This window comes from Cololabis saira, chromosome 8, assembly GCF_033807715.1.
Source record: "Cololabis saira isolate AMF1-May2022 chromosome 8, fColSai1.1, whole genome shotgun sequence".
Lineage (NCBI taxonomy): Eukaryota > Metazoa > Chordata > Actinopteri > Beloniformes > Belonidae > Cololabis > Cololabis saira.
This window is the reverse complement of record NC_084594.1, coordinates 15,367,296-15,394,155: the sequence shown is the minus strand read 5'-3', so window position 1 is coordinate 15,394,155 and position 26,860 is coordinate 15,367,296. Positions and strand designations below refer to the sequence as shown.

The 26,860-nt window shown below is 37.6% G+C and overlaps 1 protein-coding gene across 3 annotated transcripts in view; it reads left to right on the top strand.

Annotated features, from left to right (window-relative positions):
* The window catches only part of LOC133448403 (metabotropic glutamate receptor 4-like), a 211,737-nt gene that overhangs the window by 29,272 nt on the left and 155,605 nt on the right, over nt 1-26,860 (top strand). The window contains exon 1 of one of the 3 annotated variants that reach the window (XM_061726888.1): nt 14,627-14,671. The exons of the other annotated variants lie outside the window; for them this stretch is intronic. The gene's annotated coding sequence lies outside the window, so the exon portion shown is untranslated. Of the gene's footprint in view, nt 1-14,626; nt 14,672-26,860 lie in introns of those variants that run through there. 3 annotated transcript variants of the gene reach the window in all.

Below are 26,860 nucleotides of genomic sequence, written 5' to 3'. Positions count from 1 at the left end.
TCACCTTTGTTGAAGGGAAATGTGATTGAATATTCAGTGATATTCATGAGAAAAGAAGATCAATAAAAAGAAAATTAACAAACATGTCTTTTATTGTTTTCATGTAAAGATATTTTATTCAAACACAGAAGCTGTCCTGCTGTTTTGGGGCTGTTTATACTTCTGATATGATTTATTTCTTTTCATTTTATTTCACTCTATTATTCATTTAACAAATAAACTCAAAAGCTTTTGAAGAGAAACCCTCAGGAGCAGGAGCAGTCACTACAGACAAACAGATATGTGGATAAACACATTTTTCCCAATCTTCCCTCAAGCTCCAAGGAGCTTGAGGCCGGATTGAGGCAGAATTTATGAAAAAAATGCGTATACATTTTAAGTTTTCTAGTAATAATGTCAGATGAAGCGTTCCAAACCCAAAAGAATGAGCCCTCTAGTGTATCTCTCCGTTGCCTTGAACAGGCTGTGCTGCAAAATGTGCTGCAATTCGGGTCCAAATTTCCCGCGCTGGGCTGCGGATGTGACGTCACATGACACTGCATGCGCGTTCTCCCCGTTCTCCCGTGCCGGCTTCACTGTTGGCTGCAGTACCCCCGACGGCCGTCGTGGTGAAGGGTGGCGCTATAGAGTCTAATTTCTTAAAAGGAGCCTCAAGCTCCTTTAACCTTAAACTACACTTACCAAATGTCTACCTCTTCTCTTTCTAGACCTGTCACTCACCCTCAGTGACACTAATGCTATGTTGGATTGATAATTCACCCTCACTCCTCACTGTTGGTGTCCACTTGTCCCACACTACCCTCAAAATAAATCACTATCACTAATCTATCACTGTCAGCAATCTCTGTCATCATTAAAATCTCTTATGCCTGTCAAAGTCTCTGCTCTCTCACTAACAAAGGGAAAAAATGCATTATAAGTTATTTTTCCATGTATTTAAGCATTCAGGGCTTCTACATGTCTCCTCAGCTGAAGTTTAGCTTTGAGTGCAAGTGTCCCATTTGTAGAAACCTGTCCAAACTGGATTAAAGGTTTTTGCCAGCACTTAAAGTACTCGACAAATATTTAAAACCTCCTTATTCCTACTATTTCCTATGTGAACCATCATGTTGTAATTTAGTTGTCAAATGAAGAATGTTTGTCTGCTTAGCTTAAATAACAACAAAGCTCAGGCATTGCATTTATTGACCTATGTATTTATATATTCTGATGTCCAAGTAAATGTGATACTTGAATGTTGAAGGATTTGTTGTATTAACTATTGATTACGGTTGATGGTGTTGTTTTTCCCGTACTTAAAACAAATGTTTTTGATCCATAAATACGTATAGTTCTTTCATCAGATAAAATGAAAAACAACAATGTGGATCTGTTTTGTGTTCGATTCATTGTGCATTCATAAAGTTACATCAATCAACTTAATGGACGCAGGTAATCAAAAACATCTTCTGCAGGGAAAGAACAAGAAACGTCCTGCGTTACGGACGTGTCGAAATTAATTTGTTGTCCGGCTTCATGAAGTAATCTGCAGCCAATGCTGATTATCTCAAAATGGCAACTAATCAGCTAACTGATTAATTGGTCCGTCTCTATTTATACGGTGTCAGAAAATCTATTCCTAGATGCCAAACTGACATTTACTCTCTGCTACACTATATGTCTAAAACTTTTGGTCCCAGTAGTAATTAACAAAATGTCAAAAAAGATATTCTGGATGAAAGATTGGCTAAATTATTAATCAGTTCTCACATTGGTTGAGATCAATTTTTTGCAGATTAACAAATTGAAGAATTGACTAGACTTCACAGCTGTTGTTAAATAGTATCTTGATACAAAAGATAATCTTGCAGGACTTGCAAGTCTTGACTTTATACTGAATGTATTTTAATTGCTTCTATTTTGATTGAACATTAAATCTCATTTCTGTTTCTTTCTGCCCCCATATCATATAAAACTTCTTAAGCTCGAGGTTTACAAAGAGGTATTTTGTTCATCCTTCTGGCCAGCAGCAGGAATCTACGTTGAATTTAATAGGCCAAGGCTTTGAAAGAGTGATTAAAGCTGCATTTTAAGATATTTTGGCTTTGCAAGGCTCTCGACATTCTCATTTAATGCTGTATTGCAGAAATGACTGCCCTGTTGTGAACTTTGGAAGTATATGGGAATCTTTGTCAGCATGTAGCATGTTATCTCCAAGTCCAAGCGCTGCGTCGCAAAGCTTCAAGAGTGTTTCCTATTAATATTAGAGCATACTTGAATTTTTCACATAATCAAGCTCTTCCGTTTACTCTTAGATATGCCGTTATAGAGAAGCTTATAGCTCGGGAATTGCTAGAAATTATAAATAGAGGTCTTCATAGTTGGGATTTATTCCCAGTAGTCCAGGGGATCATACATATTGTGTTAGTTGAAGTAGATTAAAATTGTTTGTACAGTTTTATCTAGTTGTCATCATATTTTACTCTCTCGTGAATTCTTTTTTTCACTTTATCCAACAATGTATTAGACGTGAAAGGATTCAGGTCCAATAAACATTTTTAAAGTTAGATTACCTTAACTGCAGCTGTCACACAGGGACGTGATGTGTGTGTGACTAAACCACATTATTAAAGGTAAAGATAAGGATAAAAATGTATTTTACTGATCCAAGGACCGGGATATTTTTGTGCAGCAGCAGCATAACCTACAGAAACAAAAAGAAAGCAACAGCTCAACATAAAACCTAGATATAGATATAAGTAGAAAAGTAACATCTAAAAACATCTGTACATATTGATATCCTATACATACATAATCATAAGTGTGCAGCAGAAATTATGTGAAATGTGCAAATGTTGCCTTGTGCAAGTAAGTTGGCTGTGTGCTTTAACCAATAATAACTATTATTGAGAGTTATTCTACAGCGTGATGGCATGTGGCAGGAAAGATTTCCTGTATCTGTCTGTTCGACAGCGAAACTGTACTAGTTTGTTAGAGAAGGAGCTCCGCTGTCTGTCCTGGGTGGGGTGGATGGGGTGGATCGTCCATGATGGAGGAAAGTTTCTTCCGTGTCCTCCTCTTCACCACAGTCTCAAAGGTCAGCCTGAGACCAATCATACCCCTTTTACACCAAGCTGGTTCCAGGGCTGGTTCTGGGCTAGAGCCAGACTTAGCACCAGTTCTTTGGTTTTACAGTAACGGAGTAAATTTACTTGAGTACTGTATTCATTCATTAATTATCTATACCCGCTTTATCCGGGGTCACGGGGGTCTGCTGGAGCCTATCCCAGCTCATTTTAGGTGAGAGGCAGGAGTTACACCCTGGACAGGTCACCAGTCCATCACAGGGCCACATATAAACACACAAACCATGCTCACAATCACACTCACGCTCACACCTACGGGCAATTTAGAATCACCAATTAACCTAATATGCATGTTTTTGGACTGTGGGAGGAAGCCGGAGTACCCGGAGAAAACCCACGCAAGCACGGGGAGAACATGCAAACTCCACACAGAAAGGCCCCTGCCGGGCCTGGGAGTCGAACCGGGAACCTTCTTGCTGTGAGGCAACAGTGCTAACCACTAAGCCACCGTGCTGCCACTTGAGTACTGTACTTAAGTACATATTATTTACGTGGTAAGTACTCATATTTACTTGAGTAAAAGTAAAAATATTTGTCTTGGAAATGTATTCAAGTAAGAGTAATAAGTACCAAAGAAATCTAATACTCAAGTAAAGTACAAATCCTCTGGATATGTACTTGAGTACTGTACTTAAGTACATATCCAGAGGATTTGTACTTTACTTGAGTATTAGATTTCTTTGGTACTTATTACTCTTACTTGAATACATTTCCAAGACAAATATTTTTACTTTTACTCAAGTAAATTTCTAGGAAGGCTGGGGACGGTGTTACTGAACAACCAAAGCCGAATAAACACGGAAGAGCGCCGTTTTTAAACAACGGAGCGTTGAAGACGGCTGTTAAGTTAGCAGACTCTTTTATTATTACATCAATTTATTTAATAATGGATGTAAAACAGAAGCAGCAGTGGTCTACGGTACAATCCATCAACAGTAACGTCGATGGAACGCAGCCTCGCGTCCGAGCCCGCTACCAGCCCGTCCCCACGGGCCGGGATTTTTTATTAAATAAATGGATGTCATAATAAAAGAGTCTGCTAACTTAACCGCCGTCTTCAACGCTCGATCCATTTATTTAATAAAAATTAAATCTCAGCCCGCGGTTCTGGTTCCGCGTTACACCAACGCAGAGCCTACGGCGTAGGTTACGTAGGAGGAGAGGAGCTCCTGAGGAGAGGAGAGGAGAGGAGGTGCTGTGCCCCGGGGCAAAATATTAAAACTTAATAAAGTGCCATATTAACAGCGCTACAGCAGGAATTAAAACAGCTTTTAACTGTCGGCTTCCTCATATGGTGTGACGATCGACGCAGAGCCTACAGCGTAGGTTACGCGGCGACGGGCGCCGTACGCCGTACCCTACGCCGTAGGTCTGCGTCGATTTAACGCGGTACCATAAATCAGCTCCGGAGCCGGCAGTCAGCCAGAAATTCCGAAATTTTCAGAGCAAATTTCTTAACAGGCGTTATTTGGATAAACTGAGCCCAGGTTGGGGATCTTAAAGGTTACTTTACCTGAAAAAATATTAAAACTTAATAAAGTGCCATATTAACAGCACTACAGCTGAAATTAAAACAGCGTTTGGCTCTCAGCTTCCTGATCAGGGTGGGGATGAAAACGAGGGGTAGGGCTGGGCGATATGGACCAAAAGTCATATCTCGATATTTTCTAGCTGAATGGCGATACTCGATATATATCGATATTTTTTCTGTGCCATAATTGGGGTTTCCCCCAAAGCATTATAGCATAGCATCTCTGTTAGCTTCATTTTTTTCTGAGGCAAACCCTTAAAAAAACAGTCAGTTTTAATACAAAGCCTCGTGCCAAATGTCACACAGGTTCCTTTATTAACAGAGATCTGCACAATATCAAAATGTATAAAACAAATGAAATAAAAATAAACTGCCTGCATATATAGAATAAAAATGCTTCTTGAATAAAATAAAACAAATATCTCTTTCCTGCATAACAATTAAATTAAAATACACTGTGCAATTAATACAATGTAGACAGTAACAGGCAGACTTTTCCACTGAGGTTGACAGTTGTGCAATTAACAAAACATTTGTGCAAATCTCAAATAAAACATTCAAGTCAATTTGTCACAAAATAAGCTATATCAAAATAAAAAAAAAACATTTTTATTTTTTTTTTAAATCGATATAAACGATATTGTCTCGTACCATATCGCGTTTGAAAATATATCGATATATATTAAAATCTCGATATATCGCCCAGCCCTAACAAGGGTGGTGACGTGATGACGTGGCTCTCTGGCCAGCTGCAGGCTAGCACCAGCTGTGTAAAAGCAAACGGTTCTTACTTAGAACCAACCGCGAACCGGCTCTAGCACCAGCACTAGCACCAGCCCTGGAACCAGCTTGGTGTAAAAGGGGTATGACAGAGCCAGCCCTCCTGATGATCTTGTCCAGTCTGTGGGAGTCTCTGGCTCTGATGCTCCTCCCCCAACAAACAGCCATTGTCTTGAAAAATCTAATAGGCACAGTATGCCTCGGAATCACTCATTCTTTCTCGCATGCACCACTTTTACAAATGTTTTGCAGCTTCAAGTGATTCCGTTGGAAATATGTTTGTTAGGGGTGCAGGTTTGATAAGGCATAATTCCTTAATCCTGACAGGCAGGCAGGTCCAGTTCAACAGATACAGTAAATCAATCAATATGTCTGAGAAGTAGCAGCCCTCTGTATTGATTGTGCCCCCTTTCTGCCTCTCCCTTCACACTCAAACACTTGCGAAGGCTATGCTAGACAGCCACTGCTTGTACCATAGTCTGTCCTTTCATTCAAGCTCTGTAAATGCTATAATCTAATATTTTGTGTTCCAAAATACACGCTTGAAATGGATTGTATTTGACCCACAAGATGAAGTACGTTAGGCATCATTACCAAGCGACTCTAGAGTCAACAGGAGGCTGGAGATGGTTGACTTCATGCCTGCTGCCGTTTCACTGGACCATTAACCAAGCTCACATATTGAGAGAGAGAAATCTTCTACGCCAGGGGCTTTGAGGGGACCGAGATATGTTTTAACCTGTAGATTCAAGATTCAAACCCACCCTCTGAATCATATTCAATCCAGGCCCTAAGGTGTGTACGTGTTATAGGTAGGAATTGAAAGCTTCACTGGGAGGAAAGGTGGTAACGGTTATGAATTCAGAGAAGAGGAGGTGCCTTTTCTTCCCTCCTAATGTATAAGCATACGACTCTGAGAAGATCAGGAGGGAGAAGTGAGGATTGCGAGGGTGCGTATTCCCTAGTTATAGAAAGATGATCGTCATTGAATCAGCCAGCCAGTGAAAAGGAAGTCAACAATTTTTAATATGCTTTTCTGACTCCCTGATGGTGTTGTGTGCCCCCCCCCCCCCAGCATCTTCATCCTCTTTAAGCAGCATGAGCTTTCTCTCTCGTCTCCTCCAGGGTAGGAAAATCAAGGCCTGTTCTCACATTTCAGTCCATTTATCTCTTGCTAGATGCAGCTCAGTGATCTTAGCCCTCCATTAGCCTGCACCAGAAAGCATCCATTGGGAGTAAACAAAAAATTTAGGGATGGCCCATTTCTTCTTCCCTACCTGTTTCTGACTTAGACTTTCAAATCAGTTTCTTCTTCAAAACAACACGGCTCTGGTCCTCTGTAAATAAGCCTCCGTATGCATGCCCCAAAATTTTAAGTAGCTGGTACAAAAAAAGAAGTGGGTCTGCAGTGTACTTGTCATAAAGTTGATATTTCAAGAGATAAATTGCACTGTCTTTTCCTGAGGGTTCGCACTGAAGGGAGAGAAACGGCCACACTCAGCGACTGCATAATATCATGTCTTAGCACGATTTACCACGTATCTGAGGGTTCTAAATAAATCACAGCTGTCCACTGTATTATTCTGTTTCTCTAATTAATGTGCCGCGGATTTTAAATATTCAGGCTCCCAGCTCAAACTCCTCTTTACAGCCATCAGTAACAAAACACATCAGATGTCAGCTTAAAGAAACTGAGATCATTCATTTTCATTTCTTCTTTCCAGTTTGACCCTGCTTTTACTTATACGTCATACCAGACTGAACTATCTGTGTAAATGAATACAGCTTTCTATCGAATTATTTGATTGACTGATTAGGCCATCATAGATATTTTGGAAGATTATGGTAATCCAATGATTTGCTGTTAAAACCTGTGGCATTGTTTACAAATGGGCTAAACTGAATATAATTGTAATTAATTTGTCCAGTTATGTATTCATGAGGCTGATTTAGAAAGGGTTTAATAGGTCTATTTGCTGGAGAGTTGGAGAATAAAATATTTTCTCTAGTTCTTGAAATTTAAAGCTTGTTCTGGATGTGATTTACCTCCTCAGTTTTTAATTTCCATGAAGAATCAGTTGATTGACACAAACAAGCAAACCTTGCATGACTCACGTTTCATAATGATATAACTTAGATGACAATGATTAATTTTATTGAACTCATTCAGTTTTCTGTGGTAAAGGTAATCCAGTGCCATGTTTAAATACATTATTGTACAACTTACTTTGATTGATTGAAATTCTTTATTCAGTCACTTCACCAAACAAACATTGAATACAAACATTATCAAAATAAAATAGTGACTGAAAAGGCACAGGCAGAAGCATAGTGCTTATATTAATGCCTGTCCTACATACCAACAAACAATAGCAAAACTAATCCAGAAAAAACAGAAAAGGAGGACCAATAAGGTTTATATATATCCTTCATACATATCCTTTTATATGCTTTCATATATATATATATATATATATATATATATATATATATATATATATATATACTTCTATATACACATAATAATATACAAAATATAAAAAAAACATACCCATACACAACATATACATACATATACACATATACATATATACATATGCACATATACATACATACATATACATACACACATACATACATACACATATATACACACACACATATACACACCCATATATGTATACACATAAACATCAAAGAACAGCAGCAAACAAAAACAAATGTTAACCTTTGTAACTTTGAAAGATTGCTCTACAAATCTTTTTTTTATAAACTGAAAATGAGCTGCACATTCGTAAATCTATATTAGCTTCATTCCAGAATTTAACTCCCACAACAGATATACATCTCCTTTTAGTCTCTTTTCTAGCTTTTTGTATTACAAATTTACAAACAAAACGCAAATTATAATTTGACTCATATACTGAGAAAAAACGTTGTACACAGACAGGGAGTAACTTTAATCTAACTTTATACATTATTTGCATTATTTTATAATAAACCAAATCATAAAATTTCATAATATGGGATTTTATAAATAATTGATTTGTATGTTCATAATATCCTACCCTATTAATAATACGTATGGCTCGTTTTTGTAATAGCACTATAGCATTTACTGTTGTCTTATACGTCGAGCCCCAAATTCCCACACAATATGATATATAAGGTAATATTAATGAACAATAAATTAAATGTAGTGCTTTATGATTTAATATATTTCTAGACTTATACAGGATTGCTATTGACTTTGAAATCTTTCCCTTTATGTATCTAATATGTTGTTTCCATGTTAATTTACAATCAATAACAACCCCTAAGAATTTTATATCAGATACTCTTTCAATTTCAGAATCACATATTTTTAATGTAATATCCCCATAAATTTCTTTTCGGTTTCCAAAAACCATACATTTTGTTTTTTTAATGTTAAGTGATAACTTATTAACGTCAAACCAAGTTTTAAGAATGTTTAATTCCCTTTCAATTGAGGACAGAAGTTCCTTTAAATTTTTCCCAGAACAGTACATATTTGTATCATCTGCAAAAATAATAAATTTTAACAATTCAGTAACATTACAAATATCATTTATATAAAGTAAAAAAAGTTTTGGACCAATCACAGATCCCTGGGGTACGCCACAGGTGACCTCCCTGAATTGTGACATAGTGTTATTGATTTGTACTTCATCTGACCAAACACCAAAACCTGCAAAAGCATCAAATGGGGGGACGTTCAGCGTTTGGCATATACGTCTTTAAAGGCTATATTTGATTCATCATTGCCATGTAGAGGAATAAAAGACCAATGCTTCAATTTCAGTACAAATTCAGTGAATTTTGTAAATTACATTTTCATGCATGTAATTTTAGCACACATACAGACGGATAATATAAGAATGTTCGTAAAGTTGAAGGTATGCACAAAAACACAGCAAGATGGAACGACCGGCGTCCTGTATGATATTATTGGCGAGCCTTCTCTCCCAATTTGAGCAACATTTCAAGCTCCTGCTGCTGTTGAAGCTTCTCTATGGTGCCATATACAGACAGGTTTGATTGATATCAACCTGAAGGTGCAGGTTTCTATGGGCCTGGTCTTCTGGGCCTGCAGCATGGTACTTGAGCAGGCTGCATGCAAGCAGCACCGCTCATTATCTGGAACCGTAGATTGTTTATGCCCACAGGTATTTGTAGGAAAGACACAAAAAGACAGACAGACAGACAGACTGCTCGTATCGAGTGATAGCTTGGCCGTGTTTCGGATTCAAAGGCAATGAGGTGGATGACAAGTTGTCTTTTCTTGTGGTAACAACAGATGACAAAGCTGCTGCTTCATTTACAATTTGCGGTTGGGACTGTATTTTTTGTTTTTTTGAAGCTAACCTAGAATTGTGGTTCTTAAACATTTGTTGATATACTTTAGAACCTTGTATTAAAATAAGCAAGCAACACTCTTGAACCTGTGGAAGACTAAGCTGTTTTGGGAAATGTTTCTGTTAGAAAAGATTTGTAAATGATGAACTAAATTGAGTTAGATTAAATATGCCACAAAAAATACTCAAGTGCTTAAAAAAAGATATTCAGTGATAAGATGTAAATTGTGCTAAACACACAACAGAGGATGAGCTAATGGAGATGAAATCACAAAACACAATATTTACTTCATTCTAATGCGCGCTGTTGGTGTAGTCAAATGATAAAAGTGTGCAATGTCAGTGTTTAGAGTTTAGAGAGCTTAAAAGTTAAATTCTTGCTTTTGAGGCCATTGGGAAAGTGCTCAATAGGCATTCAGTCCCACTTCAAATTAATTTTCAGTAATTGTGGGTATTTTTTATTTTTTTTTATTGCTATCAGCATTCATGGTAACAAAACACCCGGGTGCACACTTTCATTTTAATTGTGGTGGTTGCATTCCAGCCATCAAGGGAGGGTGCAGCTCAGTTGTCTTCACAGAGACACACGTTGTACAAACGTAACATAAAAGCTCTGCTACTCATGGCAGCAGATAGCTGACAAAAGGGGACACGATCGATGAGTTTCACCTGTCTGAAAGATAGCTGGAAGCTCGCTGTCAGCGGGTCTGCGTGAGTCTGATGTCCACCGGCCTGTCGCCATTCAGTTTTCATCCTGTCATGTTTTTTTTTAGCTCAGGCTGAGAATAACAAGTAGAAGTAGTAGCTAGCTAGATCATTTATGACAAGAAGTAGACCCTCTCAGTCACAGCTCATGATTAGACAAATAATTAACATTTTATAGGCCAGTTCAGTTTTAGTTGCCCTAAAGAAACTGTCCAGATATAAGTGTTGTGATCCACACTGTGCTCGGAACCCCCTACACAGGTAGCACCCTTTCTCTCTGCACTCCATGACGAGGCCCAGGTATTTTTGACTCTTCTCCTCATGGGCGTCATCATAGCATTCTTCCCATGGAACAGTCAGCTCCAAAAGGATAACCTTTTTTGGCTGCTCTGACCAGATGATGATGCCAGGCCTTAAAGTATTCTGGACGATTAGGGAAAAATTCAGGTTCCTTCACAGGTCAGCTCTTATCTCCTACCCCTGCGGTTCCTGAAGGATGTTGGCTCCTGTTCTTCTTGCAGTGGATGGCTGTTCCCCAGCCTTGATGAACTGGTGCTCAAGGCTTGTGTGGCTGTGTTTTTTTTCTGGCACGCTCAAAGATGTCTGTGATCACAGAAAGCTCTTTGTCACGCCACGACCTGTATCTCCCCTGGGACAAGACTATGTGACACTCGGGAAGGATGTCGACACGTGCTACACATGCTCAAAATAATTGCACCCCTTCTCTGTGTTTCCCGTAGTTGCAAAATTCCTGCCACTTGCTGATTCAGGAATCGGAAAGGTCCAAATGATGCGCTTTACTGCAGCACTGTTCAACCTGTTCAGCAAACACAGAAGTTCAGATTTTGCTCATATTTTTAATTAGGATTTTGAATTCTAAATTCAAGATTATATATATATATATATATATATATATATATATATATATATATATATATATATATATATATATATATATATATGTATACATATACCGTTAGTCAGTATAAAGCCTTGTGATGTTCAGAGTCCCCTTTACACACCATGGTAATGTTCTGGCAGATGATGAAAAAACCTCCTCCATGTTTACTGAACCCAACATAAGAACATCTTTTACACCACTAAACTTAAACGAGTCAATTCAATAAGTGTCAGTTTGAACTCTCCACTGTATCAATTCCCCGGGATGTTTTTTTCCTCAAGAAAGCGTCCTATATTTTCAGAATACAGCCAAATGCACCTTTAAAGCATTGGAAGTTTTGTTGGTACAAGAGCACATTTAATCATGTTTGTCCTGTCAATTATGCAGGGTGCGACACTGCTTTGTTCTATCTCGGTCTCTAGGTCACACGACTTTCCTTGCAGAGTTAGATTTACAAGATTACTTTGCTAGATCTGGGGAAAAGTGAGTAGAAGTCCTAGGCTTTGGCACCTCAATTTTTCACAATTAAGTGATAATAGAACATGTGGAGTATACAGTGAGTGGGAGTTAGTGAGTGATAGTAAAGGTGTTTAAAATTCTGTTATGTTGCCAATTTCCTCTTTGTTTTCCTATCTAAGCGGATTGATGTAAACACACCTCCCAGGTTGAATAATTTTCTACCTCCACTACAAATCCCACTGGACTTCTGCAGCTCAAACATGCTTAAAAAATCCACGACGAAGCACTGGACCTACTGTGGTACACTTTTCTGCAGAGTTTTGTCTTCGTTTGCTTCCCCATTTTGCTTTAATTAGCATGTTTTTGCTACAAATATGCTCAACTTTTAAAACTGGGATATTTTGTCATGAAAGAATGCATATCTTTGATTATGTGGAGGGAAACACCAACAGATTAACTATTCATGGTCATTTATTGAATATTTCAAACAGTTGATTGATATAATTAAAATAATTATCAGAGGCAAGATTACGTCAGTTATAGATTCTATATGTCTGTTTCAATGAATTACGCAGCTCTATGAGTAATGTAAAACTATAGTATAAGTGAAAAATGCCGCTTCCCCTCCCTGCGAGGACCTCCGTCAGTGTCAGACAGCTTCTTCATGTTTAAAGGTTAATTTACCAGAATGAGGATTGACCCTGTATGTAAATTGGTGGTATGACTGCCCACTTGGTGTTGGGCTTGTTTTTGTGCCAAGAATAGGAAGGAACTTCTCTGAAACCATTGATGATGGATTTTATTATTTGGACTTACTTTTCTTTTTGTTTTAGCCAATTGGTGTTTTTTATTCAAGAGGAATCGTATCCCTTATAGGGGCCACTTGCTGAAATACACTACTTCACCGCCACTTATTTAACCCTTTATGACCTTTCATAAAACAAGTCTGCCTGAGCATATGTTGTAGTGCCATTTTTTTGGAGTATTTTCATTTGCTATACATCAATACAATCCATTAAAGCTAAACTTCAATAATCTGTAAGGAATGTTTCAATACTAAATATTTAAACTACTAAAAAGTGCAAACAAATTAAAACCTTTACACATAATTTTGTAAATACAGAAATCCCACAGTGATAGCCTTCAAAATTGTCAATGTAAAAAATGTTGCTGAAAATCCTTTCATACCAAAGGACATTTATTTTGAGTTTATTCACAATTTAGTTTTTGAGATACACTAATTTATTTAAACAGTAAATTAAAATGACAAAAGTATGGGCATTAGGCTATGCACAATTTGCCCAAATAAAACTAACAAAACTATTAACTAAAACTATTAACTATTGCTGTGTTAATAACTATTAGTGTGCCAAATACTTTTGAGCATACAAATATTTATGTAAAATCATGTTCATTCATAAAAAGCACAACATAACAAAATAAATACACCTGTTTTTAGTGTCTTGAAAGTTTAGAACAAATGAACACAAATTAAATCATATTTTTCTACCTAAATGAATATGCAGGCAGGAATAAATAGATAGATAAATAAATAAAGGTACAATTTGGCAAAACACAATATGACCATCCAAATATTAACAATTTAAAATCACAACAGCAAAGTCGATCATTAGATCTTTCAGTTCTGGCTTTGGTGTCCACCAAGTGAAGGGGAGGAATTGGTCTCTGCACACTGCAATGATGTGGCACATGAAAAATACAAAAAATAGAATAGAACATCAGCATCTGTGATATCATCCATCCATTTTCGATGCCTGTTTTATCCTGTGCAGGGTTACGGGGTGTGACAGTCCATTTCAGTTCTTTGCTGCAGCAATATTTTTTACTGCATTTTCATTTGTGTTGGCACGCGATATGTTGATCAGATCCTCACAGAACATCCTAAACAGTTCAGATGAGATGGTCCACAAAGTCTGGAAGAGGTGGCTGCACACCTGGCCTTCTTTGGGCAGAACATGTTGGTCACCTCCGTGTCTCTGTCCTGGAGTGCTGGTTTGCTGGAAGCTGTAACTTTTCTCTGCCTCTGCCTCTCTCTCTCCCTCTGCCCACCTGAGTGGTAGGATGAAGACCTCTAGTTCCTCTTCCTTATCATCATGAAGGTTTATTTCCCTTTGATTTTGTTTAATGACTGTTTATTTGTAGTCTTTTTCTGATATTTTGTGTAATTGTTTTTTTTTATTTATAATTAACATGCTCGAAATAAAGATTTAATCAATCAATCAATCAGTCAATCATCATCATCATCATCACCATCATCATCATCATCATCATCATCATCATCATCATCATCATCATCATCATCATCATCACACTGCATATAGAGGAAGTAATACAATGTTAGAAGTGTTTAGTACAAAAATGTAATAATGATGCGTATTTGGCCCAATCTGTCTTCAGTTATATATTTTACTGCCTTGTGTGGGGGTTCTTATGTTTTTATATTTGTAATATTCAATTGCAAATATTTACACTGAGAAAGATTTTATTTTACATACAAAGTGAATGTCTGTATGCCTGCAGTTTTTCAATAAAGTTTGAAAAAAAAAAAATAACAGGAGTAAAGACAACAGAAAAAAACGTGAAGGCTCACGTTCACAACGTGATGACGTAAATGTGAACGTGAGACAGCGCGCCCTGAATACAAAACAGATGTACAAACAACCCGTGGAAAGAATTATGCAATTTTCGTGCACGAGACGGATTTTTACTAGTTTTTCCCCAAACAAATTAATGGATTAAAACAGCGCATTGGGAAACACTGAATGCAACTTATGTAAGTGTAACTCTTCATTTTTTATATGCAAAATAATTACTTTTCTATTTCAGGGCTCTCAAGTTTTGAAATTTGCTTGGAGTGAGATTTTATTTTGGAGGCGGGGGCGCGCCCAGCGCACCCGCGGAGGAATGTCTCCCTCAGTGTCCCATCAAACCAACTCCTTACGAGAGAATACACTTGATACAGTTTTATTTATTCTATAACAAAGGAAAAAAAATGTAGTGACCATTGTCTCTTCACAATATTCATGTTATATTAAATAATCTGTGTTAGATATTTATAATAATAACAAAAAATATATATAAATAAAGAAATAACTAAACCAAAGGGGCCCCTTCAGTGGTCATAGTCGTGTTCTGCTCTAAACAAACAAACAAATAATCAAATTAAATAAAGAAAAACATATTTAGCCCCAAATAGGCCCCTTGAACGGTGGTGGTTATTCTCTCCGAGTGCGTGCGTATGTGTGCTTGTGTTTATGAGCGATGTTGTGTTGTAACTTAGGTTACCTCCCCTACTATTCATTTTTTTTTTCAATTGAACATAACAGAAAAGCATTAAAACAACTACTCATAAGGATAACAGAATACCTATGACACATATTGAAATGTTGTCAAAAAGGCCACGAAGGAATAATAAAAATAAGTATTGTACATGTATAAAAAAAAAAAGAAAAAACTGGGGTACATATGTTTCATCTGCTGCATTACAGAAGGTACGCTAATCAACTTCAAACTTAAATAATTGTTAAGGAATTCTGCAACCGGGTAGACTTTATATAGGACAGGGGTGTCCAAAGTCGGTCCTTGAGGGCTGCAGTCCTGCATGTTTTAGTTGTTTCCCTGCATCAACACACCTGATTCTAATTAACGGTCGTCACCACTTTGTCATCAAAGTCTGGATAGTTCTGTTGATGACCAAGCTCCTTGTATCGAGGTTTGATAAAAAAGGGACACATCTAGAACATGCAGGACACCGGCCCTCGAGGACCGACTTTGGACACCCCTGATATAGGATTTTAAAGTGAGTTTCTTTAATCTTTGGGGAAATGGGCCATTTAATATATTTAGAGTGAGCTTTTTCCAGCATAGACATCGTTACTTTCTCAATTCCTCTCTTGTGATCATAAAATAGTATCGATTTAAAAGCAGCATAACCACTTTGATATTACATTTATTATCATTTAAGTTACACTCAATCATAAATTTTGGTAGTACCACTTTAAGACTTATATAACAAGGTATTCTGGATTCATTTAAGCAGTGGTACAGGAATTGCTTTACGAATCTTTATATACTCCCTCTGAGTACAAATTATGATATTTTCCTAACCAAGCCCTGCAGTCTAAAAGTCCCCCATCAGAATACCATACCAATCTCTTTTAAATATTGATTTTTCTATTTACTATGGTTGCTCTAGTATTCCATAATACCCATCCGTGTGGGGAGAAATTATGAGTGAATATCATCTTCCAGTCTTGGAGAATTTGCTTGTGAAAATTAGAAAGCTTAATGGGAATCTTGTTTAACTCAAAATCACATTTTAGAAGAAATTCGAGCCCTCCTATTTGTTCAAACCAAGATCTCAGAATATGAAACCACTTAGATTCGGGCTGTGACAAATACGTTTTCAGCCTTTTGATCTTAAAAGTTCCAACCATTAAATCAAATTTTTAAGCTTTAATACCGCTGTTCTTATATTCTTTAAATACTTGTGATCTTTTAATATAATGGGATTTGTTTTTCCCCAAAAAATGAAAGATTATAGAAATGTTTTTATAGTATTTGAAGACGTACAGTGAGTGACATGAATAAATTAATTTAGGGATGCCTTCCACCTTTGATAAAATTACTCCAAAAATTGGAGGATCTCTAGTTAGCCAACAATTTAGAGATCTTTTCATATGTGTTAAACGATTAGCTATGTTAACATCCTCTCTTCTGATAATATTTTTGGATATCAACATTGCAAGGTATTTTACTTCAAATTATAGTTTAATTGAAGCAATATAGGGATCTGTGCACATAATTCACATTTTTTTAAATTTAAGGATAGCCCTGAGGCTTTAGAAAAGATAGAAATATTACTAAGAGCTAGATAGACTTTAAAGTTCTGATGCTGGCCTATAAAACTCTGAATGGTCTAGGACTACATCAGTAATCTCCTGACCCAGTATGAACCTGCCAGACCCCTCAGGTCACCTGGATCCTGTTTTTTTCAGTTCCTAGAGTCAGAACCAAACATGGAGAAGCTGTATTCAGCTTCTATGCTCCATATGTCTGGTACAAACTCCCAGAAAGCGTCAGATCAGCTGAAACACTCGGTGTATTTAGGTACAGGTAGCAAACACATCTATTTTCAGCTGCATTTGAATAAAGCTCCAAATATGCACTGGTACTTTGAAGCTTGAGTTTCAAAACTTGATCATATTTTAACTACTGATTTGTTCTGAATACATCTATTGTTCTTATTGCTTTCTTTTTTGCTTACATTTTAAATCCTGCTAATATTTCTACTATGTGATGTTTTAATGTCTCTGTAAAGCACTTTGAACAACCTTGTTGAAATGTGCTATACAAATAAACTTGCCTTGGCTTGAAGGAGCTTTTGTAAATTTTTCCTCGGCAGTAGGCGTTGATATTAAATGACTTTTACAGCGCTGCCTAAAATGTACTTTTGTTTAGTCTTTTGTATGGTCACTGTCTTGATTTCTCTTCTGTTATTTCTTTCTTGAGCCCCTTTAGTTCCTCTGTCATGACGCCCACTGCAGCTCTGTGAGCAAGTACCTCATTGTTGCTGCATGACATAGTACAGTAAAGTAATACACAGTTCCCACCTGGAATAGACAACTGGGATGGTTCTAGCTAATGGAATGGGATACTACAAGAGCAAATAGTTCTTCAAATGAATTAAAACTGATATTTTAGTTTGCTTTCACACCTGCTACACCAGTTCACTCCGTACATTTAAGGACTGGGTTCTATTGGGGATTGCAACATTCAGCTGGTCAGAGTTTTCTTTCACACTACACTTTGTCAAACAAACCGAACCTTCTGAATAATGTATTCCTCTCCCATCCAGTATTACTGAAAGAGAAGCCAAGGAAAAAAATGAACAGGAAAATTTGCTGATCTGTTGGTGAATGCAGTGTGACTTCCCTGCTAATTAGTTTGCAAGCTTGATTGCTCTTGTGAGTGCTTACAAGCATGTGTGACATATTTTAATCTCATCAAACATCTTTTAGAGCTTTTACCTCAACCTCAATCCGCATTGGACCCCGAACCATTTCTCCTAGCTATTGTGCCGCGTGTGTTTGTTTCGGTAGCGTTTACCCACAATGCTAGGTGATGTACCTTTTTATTTTTAGGTGGACCAGAGTTAGCTTCATGACCCACATGAGAGTTTGATTGCCCCTTCACACCTCCCTAAACAAACCGGGCCTTCTGTACAAATTAACTTTGATCTATTTAAACCAAACCAAACAGATATTTGCTGTGTATTTGTGAATGCACCCTTCATGTGAAAGAAGTCTTCCATCCTACTTTATAATTAAAAAAGTGCCTGTTTTAATTAGGGGTGTGTAATTAGCACATTCATTGCGATCGATTAATACCAGGCATGTTTTTTAATTGCTTAATCTATTTTTTGATCTCTAACTTTACTTTTTCTGTTTGCGAGTTGCCTTTATTGTGAAATCTGCGTTTGTGTGGTGGTGAGTCACACCTTGAATTGGACATTGATTGGCTGTCCCTGTGTTTGGGCGTGTTTAGCAACACTGGTAGGCTCCCATTGTAAGCGGAGAAGTGAAAATGGAGGAGCATGTGAAAGTTGTCAGTCCAGTGAATGTTGAATTTACATTTCTAAAACGGCCTAACGGCACCATTGATAAAGGTAAAGTGATATGTGTTGTTTGCGGAAAGGACTTTGCCACCACCAAAGCAGCTCAAGTTTAGCTACATAAACGCAAAGCACGTGGTCGCGAGCGCAGCTGCAACTAACTTTAGTAGCAACGATGTTGCCACAGCAACGCTCTCCAAACTAGACTCGAGTGGAGAAGTGGAGAAAAACGATTTCAAATGTTTTTTTGTCTTTATAAAAAAATATTAGCTGATATATCAAAGTATCTTTTATTTTAATCTTTTTCTGAAATGTTGATCCTATTTGCCTTAAAATGCCTTACTGTTTTTGTTATTAATTTTATTTATGTTTACCTTATTGTTTGTGTGTATGTCTCTTGTTCATGATACCTCCCAAAACATGTTATATTTTCTTATATTCTATTGTATTTCCTCCAAAAGCAGTTTGTGTAAATGTGAAGAAAAAAAATCTGTTGAAGTCTGTTATAAAAAAAAACTTTATAAAGCCACTTTTTTTGGTTATATATCAATGTTTTGAGCTGCCACAATACTGTAATGAATTTAAAGGAAAAACCCTAAAGTTGAGGGCTTTTCTCAGCAATTTCTAGGGTTAAAAAAAGAGATTAATTAGATTAATTAATTACAGATTTTAATAATTAAAAAAAAAATTTGAATCCCTTGACAGCACTAATTTTAATACAGATTACACCTCAAACATTAGCAAGGAATATACAGTCCACATTTAGAATGGTCGACCTTTTCATTTTGTCCGGACATTTTGCTGCTAGATTTGTTCCGTTCAGACATAGGCGGCAGGTGACTGAAATATTTGGTGAAGCTATATATAGGGAGGTTTTTTTTCACCCAAAACAGTTGCGTAACAATGATTTGAGCATCATTTGACCAATATCTGCAGTACAGCGACACCGCGCCAGTCACCAGGATGAATTGAATCGACTCATCATGACATAAAATAAGTAGGCCTAGTACCATACACTGCCGATGGGAAGCACAGTCAGTGTGTTTCTGTAACTTGCTCAAAACATTTGTCCAATCCCTTACACCATTTCTCACGAAAGCCAGATCCTTATAGCCTCTGTTGCACTGAAAATGCCTGCATGGGAAGCAAAACACAGCGTCTGCGTCTTTGCTGTATTCTACAAAGCTGTACTTTTTAAATACTTCTGAGTTAAAGGAACGCTTTTGTTTCCCAAAAATTGTTTTGGGATATTCTGGCAGGATTGGCGGAGAGGGGCCACTGTCTTTTCCCCCTAAATCACTCGGTGCAGCAGGATTACCGGCAGTGCAGTCTCCTCCTCCTCCTCCCGGGTCATCGCTGCTCATATGGCCGGCTGCACCATCAGGTGTTAGACACTGGGGGGGTCTAACACCGGCTGCAGGCAGTGCATCGGTGCAGTCGCTCTCCTCCGACTCACCGTCACTGGTAGCGCAGCTGTTGGCAGCAGCTTCGGCAATGTTTTTATATATCCATCTTGGTCTTGACTTGGAGCTTTGTGTTGTGTTTTGAAAGGAGCGCTGCTGGCTGTGCATTTGTAATTGGCGGGCAAAAATGCGGATGTTTACAACAACATAATGCATTGCGGTTCTGATCACCTGAGCGGTCCGCAGACCAGGGGGGTGTGACTGGCTACTTTTCATTTTTTTTTAACCAAAGCCTTGCTGAATTATTACCGCATTGTCACTAGGGGAGCTGAAGCAGCAACACACCTTCAATATTGCAGCTTTTTATTAATGTTGCGCACATATTATATCATTTTTGCAAAATACCTGGCATTGTATTTGGGGAGGCTTAGCCTTCCCTAGCCTTCATTACCCGCCGCCCCTGCGTTCAGATGATGTATATGTGACACACAGTAACATGCATAGCCTGCACTGTTTTATTGATGAAGCCAGGAGATCAGTTACAGTTACTGCAACCTCAGTTAACTTTTGTAGCCAGTATATTAAAGATTTATGAGAAAACAGTGAATTAACCCTAATAAAAGCTGTACAGCTTTTTACAAAATATCCATAATAGACTATGTACCTTGGCATCAAATAGCACCAACCATTCTTCTTATTCCCTGCTACAAATGGGCTATGACTCAAACAGTACCCCCATGGTCAACAATTAAGTTTAATGAATAGGCTTCAAATGCTCTGCAACATTTTTTCCTCAATAGCCAAGGCATCTTGTAATGGTGGATTGACACTTGCCTTTTTCTTTAAGTTTATTTAAAAAAAAAAAGTCTCAATGCAAGGTTCGGAAAAAATATGTATGTGACACAAAAAGACAATAAACTAGTTTGGGTACTTTTTTTTAAACCATGGGATGTATCACCCTCCTTGGCTGTTTTGTCAATGTGTTGATTTTGAGCATTTAATACAAATATAAGCAAATTATTATTATCAAAAGAAAAAAGCAGTATGTACGTATAGCTGTCATTATAAGTGTCCAACTATTAGCCAAGGGATTCGCTTTTAATCATATATTTAATTTCTTTCCATTGCAGTTCAATTAAAAAAAAAAATATATATATATTTTTTTTAAACTTTTTGCATAAAAGACAAATTTCCTTGCAGAAGGATAAACCTTTTGAAACACGAAGGTGTCACTCTGGAGGGGATTGAAGCTTCAGGGGGCCTGGGATTTTTGAAGGCATTTTCATCAGTAATAATTAAATGGGAGACGGGAAGAAAAGTCACTCACAAAACAGCGCTGCATGCTGATATTAAATGACCAGGATGGGTAATGTTGAAATCCGCCTGCCTCTTCTTGTGAAGTAAATCCCCTGCAAATGGGCATGTAATGTTTCTTTGGGTCACATTGCTCCTTTTCCACTGCCACTGTCATGACTTGAAGTGGAGATGGAAGTATGATTCATCCCAGAGCTATGGAGCATGCAGTTTGGACTAAATAATTTTAAATACGTTTTCAATGTCACACATATTGGCACAATAAGCAATCGTAATATCTTTTGCGTGGTGACATTGGCACAATGTAGAAATGATATATTTCTGTTTTTTTCAGTACTTAGGGAATGTTTAAATCAACGCTCAGAATAATTCTGTGCAGTTTAATATGTAGGTATAAAATGCAGGCAAAAGTCCATAATCAGTGCTTCCTGTTACAAAAGTGATCTTCGGGGTTATGGTGCTTAAAAAAAGCTGACCAGTGTTACATGGGTGAGTTACTGTACTTATAGTAAACTGCATTAATTGCACTGCAGATTTCTGAGTTTTCTGCCCCCCACAAAAAACAAACAAAACAACCCTGAGACTACTTTATTTATATACTTTAATTTACCTCATCAATCATTGCTTTTGGGCCCATTTCAGTCATTTTCTTTCTTTGATTAAAATTAAAGTGTCAACTTTCACTAGGCTCTCCAGTCCTTTTGTGGAGCTAAACCCTGCTCTCTGCATTCCCCTTTCCTCAGGCAGCACTATGTCTACCTTCCTATTGATCTACTGTGCAGCATCAACATGCTAGAGTATCAATGAGAGAAGCATTTCTGTCCATCTGTGAGATAAAGTTTCTCTGGGTAGCTTGGCCATCTAGGAGCTGCTTAGGTGTCCACATAGCCTTCAGAGTATAAATATAAATTCATTTCAAATGTATCCTTGCTTGTTTTCATTATATCCTTCGTAACATTTGAACTAGAGCTGTGCAATTTCTCACGTGAAGTGATAAATTGAGGCAAGGTAAAGGTGATAGAGTTAGGTCTGCAATGCATATTTGTTTGTCTCAAAGATGCATCTACTTTATTTTTTTCTTTTTCATTTTTTTCCCAAGGTGAAATATTTGCAAGGGCATGCAGGCAGATCAAATAACTAGGAAGAAACACATTTGTTAGTGAGAATAGATTATTTTGGTAGCCTTTAGTAGCTCTGTAATGCTTTGAGCTCAATAAAACATTGTTTTTAGTGAATGTTAAAGAATAGCGGTCCAACATTTTTCCCTGAGTCGTTTCCAGCGTGACTGTAACTTAGTTATGTCCTATGACATACACTCTATACAGTATGCAAGTGCCTGATGTGATTCATTTTAAACTTACAGCAGTGTTTGAAAGCTCATGTGACATCTTCTGCTGTTGAGGAAGAAAATTAATTAATGATAGATGAAAACAAGTTCAAGATTAGTTATTTATTGCAATAGTGAATGGAGGAAAATCTCTTCAAACAGCCTGTCAGGGAAGTGCTAACTTTCAGAGAAAAGGATTCTGAGCGGTGAAAGAGTCTGACGATAAAGAGCTTGACTGTGTGCCCGATGGGATAAGCTACACAATGTACCATTCATCATTTAGCTTATTTCATGGTTCACTTTTATAGTAGAGAATACTTCAAGGATGATGACTGCCTTGTTAGATAAATGTTATTTCATAGAAGTGGTCTTAATGATCCTGTTGGTCACCTCTGCTCAAGATGTACAGCCATCCTCTACCAGTCTGAGGTTGGTAGTCTGATTCCTTGTCTATATGTCGATGTGTCTTTTGTTGAGATACTTAAGACAGAAAATACACCATGTGGAATCAGTGATGTCGGTATGGAAAGGAATTGTGATCAGTTGATCTGAAAATGCTCCAAGAGTATATATGCAGTCAATGAATTGTCATGTCTATATTAACATACATCCATGCTCAAATTCTTGCATATTAAAATAGTTTGTCTCCGGCTTTAGCAGGTTTTGTTAACGTGCATTGGAAGATATGAACTATGTAGTATAAGTTTTAACTTGGTTTTTAAGGCATTTCACGGAGCTGTCGTGGATTCACCTGTTGGAGTTTGCAAGGCCTCGTAACAATATGGACTTATTTGCTTGAAGGTTATTGAATGACCTTTTAGAACTCGATAACTGCTGTAAAATGTGTGTTTGCACCTGAGGACAGGTTTCTCTCTTGGTACGAATGTCTTAACATTCCTGTACTTGTCTGTCTTTTGAAATTCTGTAGCTGATAAGTGTTATTTTTTTCTTCTTCTTTCTTTAAGTCCTTGTTGTAGATGTTATTAAGGTTATCCACGAATTGCTCAGCTCTAAATTTGATTGTATTTTCTCCTTGTGTTCAGTTGTATTTAGTTGTTACAACCTATTACATTTTTTATTGCACTTATGTTCAAATGGTGCTTCAAAAGCAAAATAGAACTTGACACTGACGTTAATGTACAACCCGTCATGCTTGAAGACTAAGGCCACAGCATAGTATGCACCATAGATATGGAACCTGATTTCATACATCTACCTTACTGCACTGCAGGAAAATATAGATATTTGAAACGTAGGAAAGTACGTTTATCTGACGTGAGATATAAAAATCTTTCTCCAGATATTCATGCGGACTAGCAAGAATACTACCAGTCTTAAGAGGAAATATGAGCCAGTCACCCCAGCAGGTTTTCCTTTCTACAGTCATGAAGTTTGATGATACCTGTCTCTGAATTTGAAGCCTCATAGAGCAGTTTCTTCTTTCAACAGCTCACTGCACTCATCTGTCTTTTCATTTGGCAAATCTACACGGTGCAGCGTTTGCAGCAGCACCGCTGCGCACGCCCTGCATCTCAGTGTTTGCTGTTATGTTACATGTGCCACTCTATGGATTGCGTTTGTTTTTGGGTTCTAATGCGAGGTGACTGAATTTCTATCTGTCAACTCGTCTGCTGCAATCGAGGTGAGCCTGCAGTGAATGAAGTCTGAAAAATTACTTCTCATTCCGTTGGAGATAGTTGGGTGTATTCAAAGGACCTTGTCACTTCCAATGTGCTCTCAATGAATCTCAGCCATTGCCGATCCAAGGACTCAACCCACTCTGCCGGAAAACCAATGTCTACAATACTGTTGCTCTACTGTGTCCAAGAAGATTGTATCTTCAGAGCTTATTACAACAACAGGACTTAACAGGATGCGGGTACAAATGGTGGCATGTTATTTGTCTCTCTTGCACATGTGTTGTGTGTATAAACAAAGGAGAAGGAAAGTAATAATAGGGCTGAATGATGTCTTCTTTGCTCTTTTATTGCTATTTTTAATGGAAACTGACTGAAGAGTTTTTACCAACCTGCTGTTTATCTTGAATCAGTAATATTCATGTGGCCCCATTTATTTTCTTAGAGCTGAAATTCATTAAAAAATGGTCAACATCGGTACAAAAACTGATAACTTATCTTTAACAGTGATTCTTGAACAATTTTCTTTTTCGAAATTAATAAAATCCATTGAAATATTAAATAAGTTAGATGAGACATTTCTGGTATAAAACTTTAATTAGGGCCCGAGCACTGACAGTGTGAAGGCCCTATTGTATTTGTAGGAATTTTTTTTTCCTGTTTTTTTTTTTCATTTTTATTTTTCCAACGAAATGAGGGCCTTTTTGCTCCCCTAAATGTGCCTCAAAAGTCACCAAATTTTGCACGCAAGCCAGGCCTGGCGAAAAATTTGATATTTAATGGTTTGCATTAATGGGCGTGGCCTAATGGCTCAACAGCGCCAAAAAGCGTGCCCCCCCTTCATCTGATTGGTCCTTATTTGATAGTTCCTACTTACTGCCATAACTTATGAATGGTTTGACATAAAGACTCGTACTCTGTATTGAGTACTTGACCTTCATTGGTGTGAATTAGCCCCGCCCCTTCTTCTGATTGGTCAATATTTGATTTAATAACTTTTGAATGGTTTGACATAGAGAGTTGTGGGTGGTGTCATCTGACTCGGTTTTGACTCCTTCACCTTAATTGGTGCAAATTAGCCCCCCCCCCCCTCATCTGATTGGTCGATATCTGATAGTTCCTACTTTCTGCCATAATTTTTGAATGGTTTGATATAGAGAGTCGTGGCTGGTGTCAGCCGCTAAATGTCCAGGCCTGAAGAATCTACATGCAAGTCATACAAGCGCTTCCACTGCAGCCTGAACGTGCACAAGGGTGCGAGGGCCCGTTCATCGCTGCTTGCAGCTTTAATTTGTTGTGTTGGAAGATAGATAAACTACGGAATGTTTTTTTTTACTTTTTATTCTAGAGAACAAGTGAGAGAGGGGACCTTTTAAAACACCCCCAAAAGACTCTCAGTGATGTGACCGTGGGACTTTGCTGAGACTTAAACATTACAGTGATGGCGTCACTTCAAGGTGTTTAAATGATGTCTTAAATTACAGTTTTCCGTAACCTGATGGTATTGCAGCAATTGAATCAATACTGGAACGCTATCATTTTTTTATGCCCAGCTTTGGTTTCTATTGATGGCAACGGGATGTATTTAGTTACAATGCACTGCATCAGTGTGGGCTCTGTTGGTTTGAATACAATTTGAAAAAAAAAATCTCCAACAAAGTCAAGGAGGAGATTTGCTGGATTTGCAGCAAAAAGGCTGGTGCTCAAAATGCATCTGCAGTTCCATCATCACACTCACTTTTTCTTCAGGAGCTGTATGCGTGTTATTAAACTACACAGAAACAGCAACTGCATCTTGACTAGAAAAGGATATCTTCAGAATTTTATCAATGGTGTAAATGATACCAGCCCTGCTAATCGGTATCTTTACTTATCAGCACAAGTGAAAGGTAAATGTGTAAGTTTATAGTTATAAAACATTATAACAAGATGGACATTTTTAAGGTTTTTATGTGCTCTATCACCATTATTACATAAGAACAAAAATCTGGCGTACCATAGTAACTATGACTGTAGTAGTGCTGCAAAACTGTTCCCTGTACACACATCTGCTCATCTGAAGCTGCTGCCGCCACTCTAAAACCTTGCAGTGTTTGGTTTCTCGTCTCGTGCTGTTGCTTCAGCCACTACTGTTCCAGGATTGCAGACGTGCAGAACATTTCTGCCCTACACGGGTCTGTTTGGTACAACATAAAGTGCAACAATGCATTACAAGCATAGTCTCTCAGCTGAACATATTTTCATTTGTAATGGTCATAAAAAGCAGTAAAAATGATCATTTATCTGGACAAACAGCTGTCACACAACATTCAACTGGTAACGACTCCCCAGTCAAGTCTTTGGAGCCAATCACAGGCAGTGAAAGATTTTTTTTTTTTAGAGCTGGAAGGGTCATCTTAGCTTTCTTTTTCTTTCTTTTTTTAATCAACTTACAAGCCCGTCATGATATCTATTTTAATTTCTTTTTTCTTCTTTAATTCACGATAAATGTCCTTCTTCTTGAGTTTTCATTTAACTTTCCTGTTTGAATTGTATTGAGGCTTTAAGGTTGTTCATCATTATTAGTGGTGCAACTAAATGGCTTGAGTTGATTACCGAGTAAATGTGCATTGTTGTTGGGTTCTCAGGCGGATCCGTTACACGCTTCTGCATTTTCACTTTAATAATT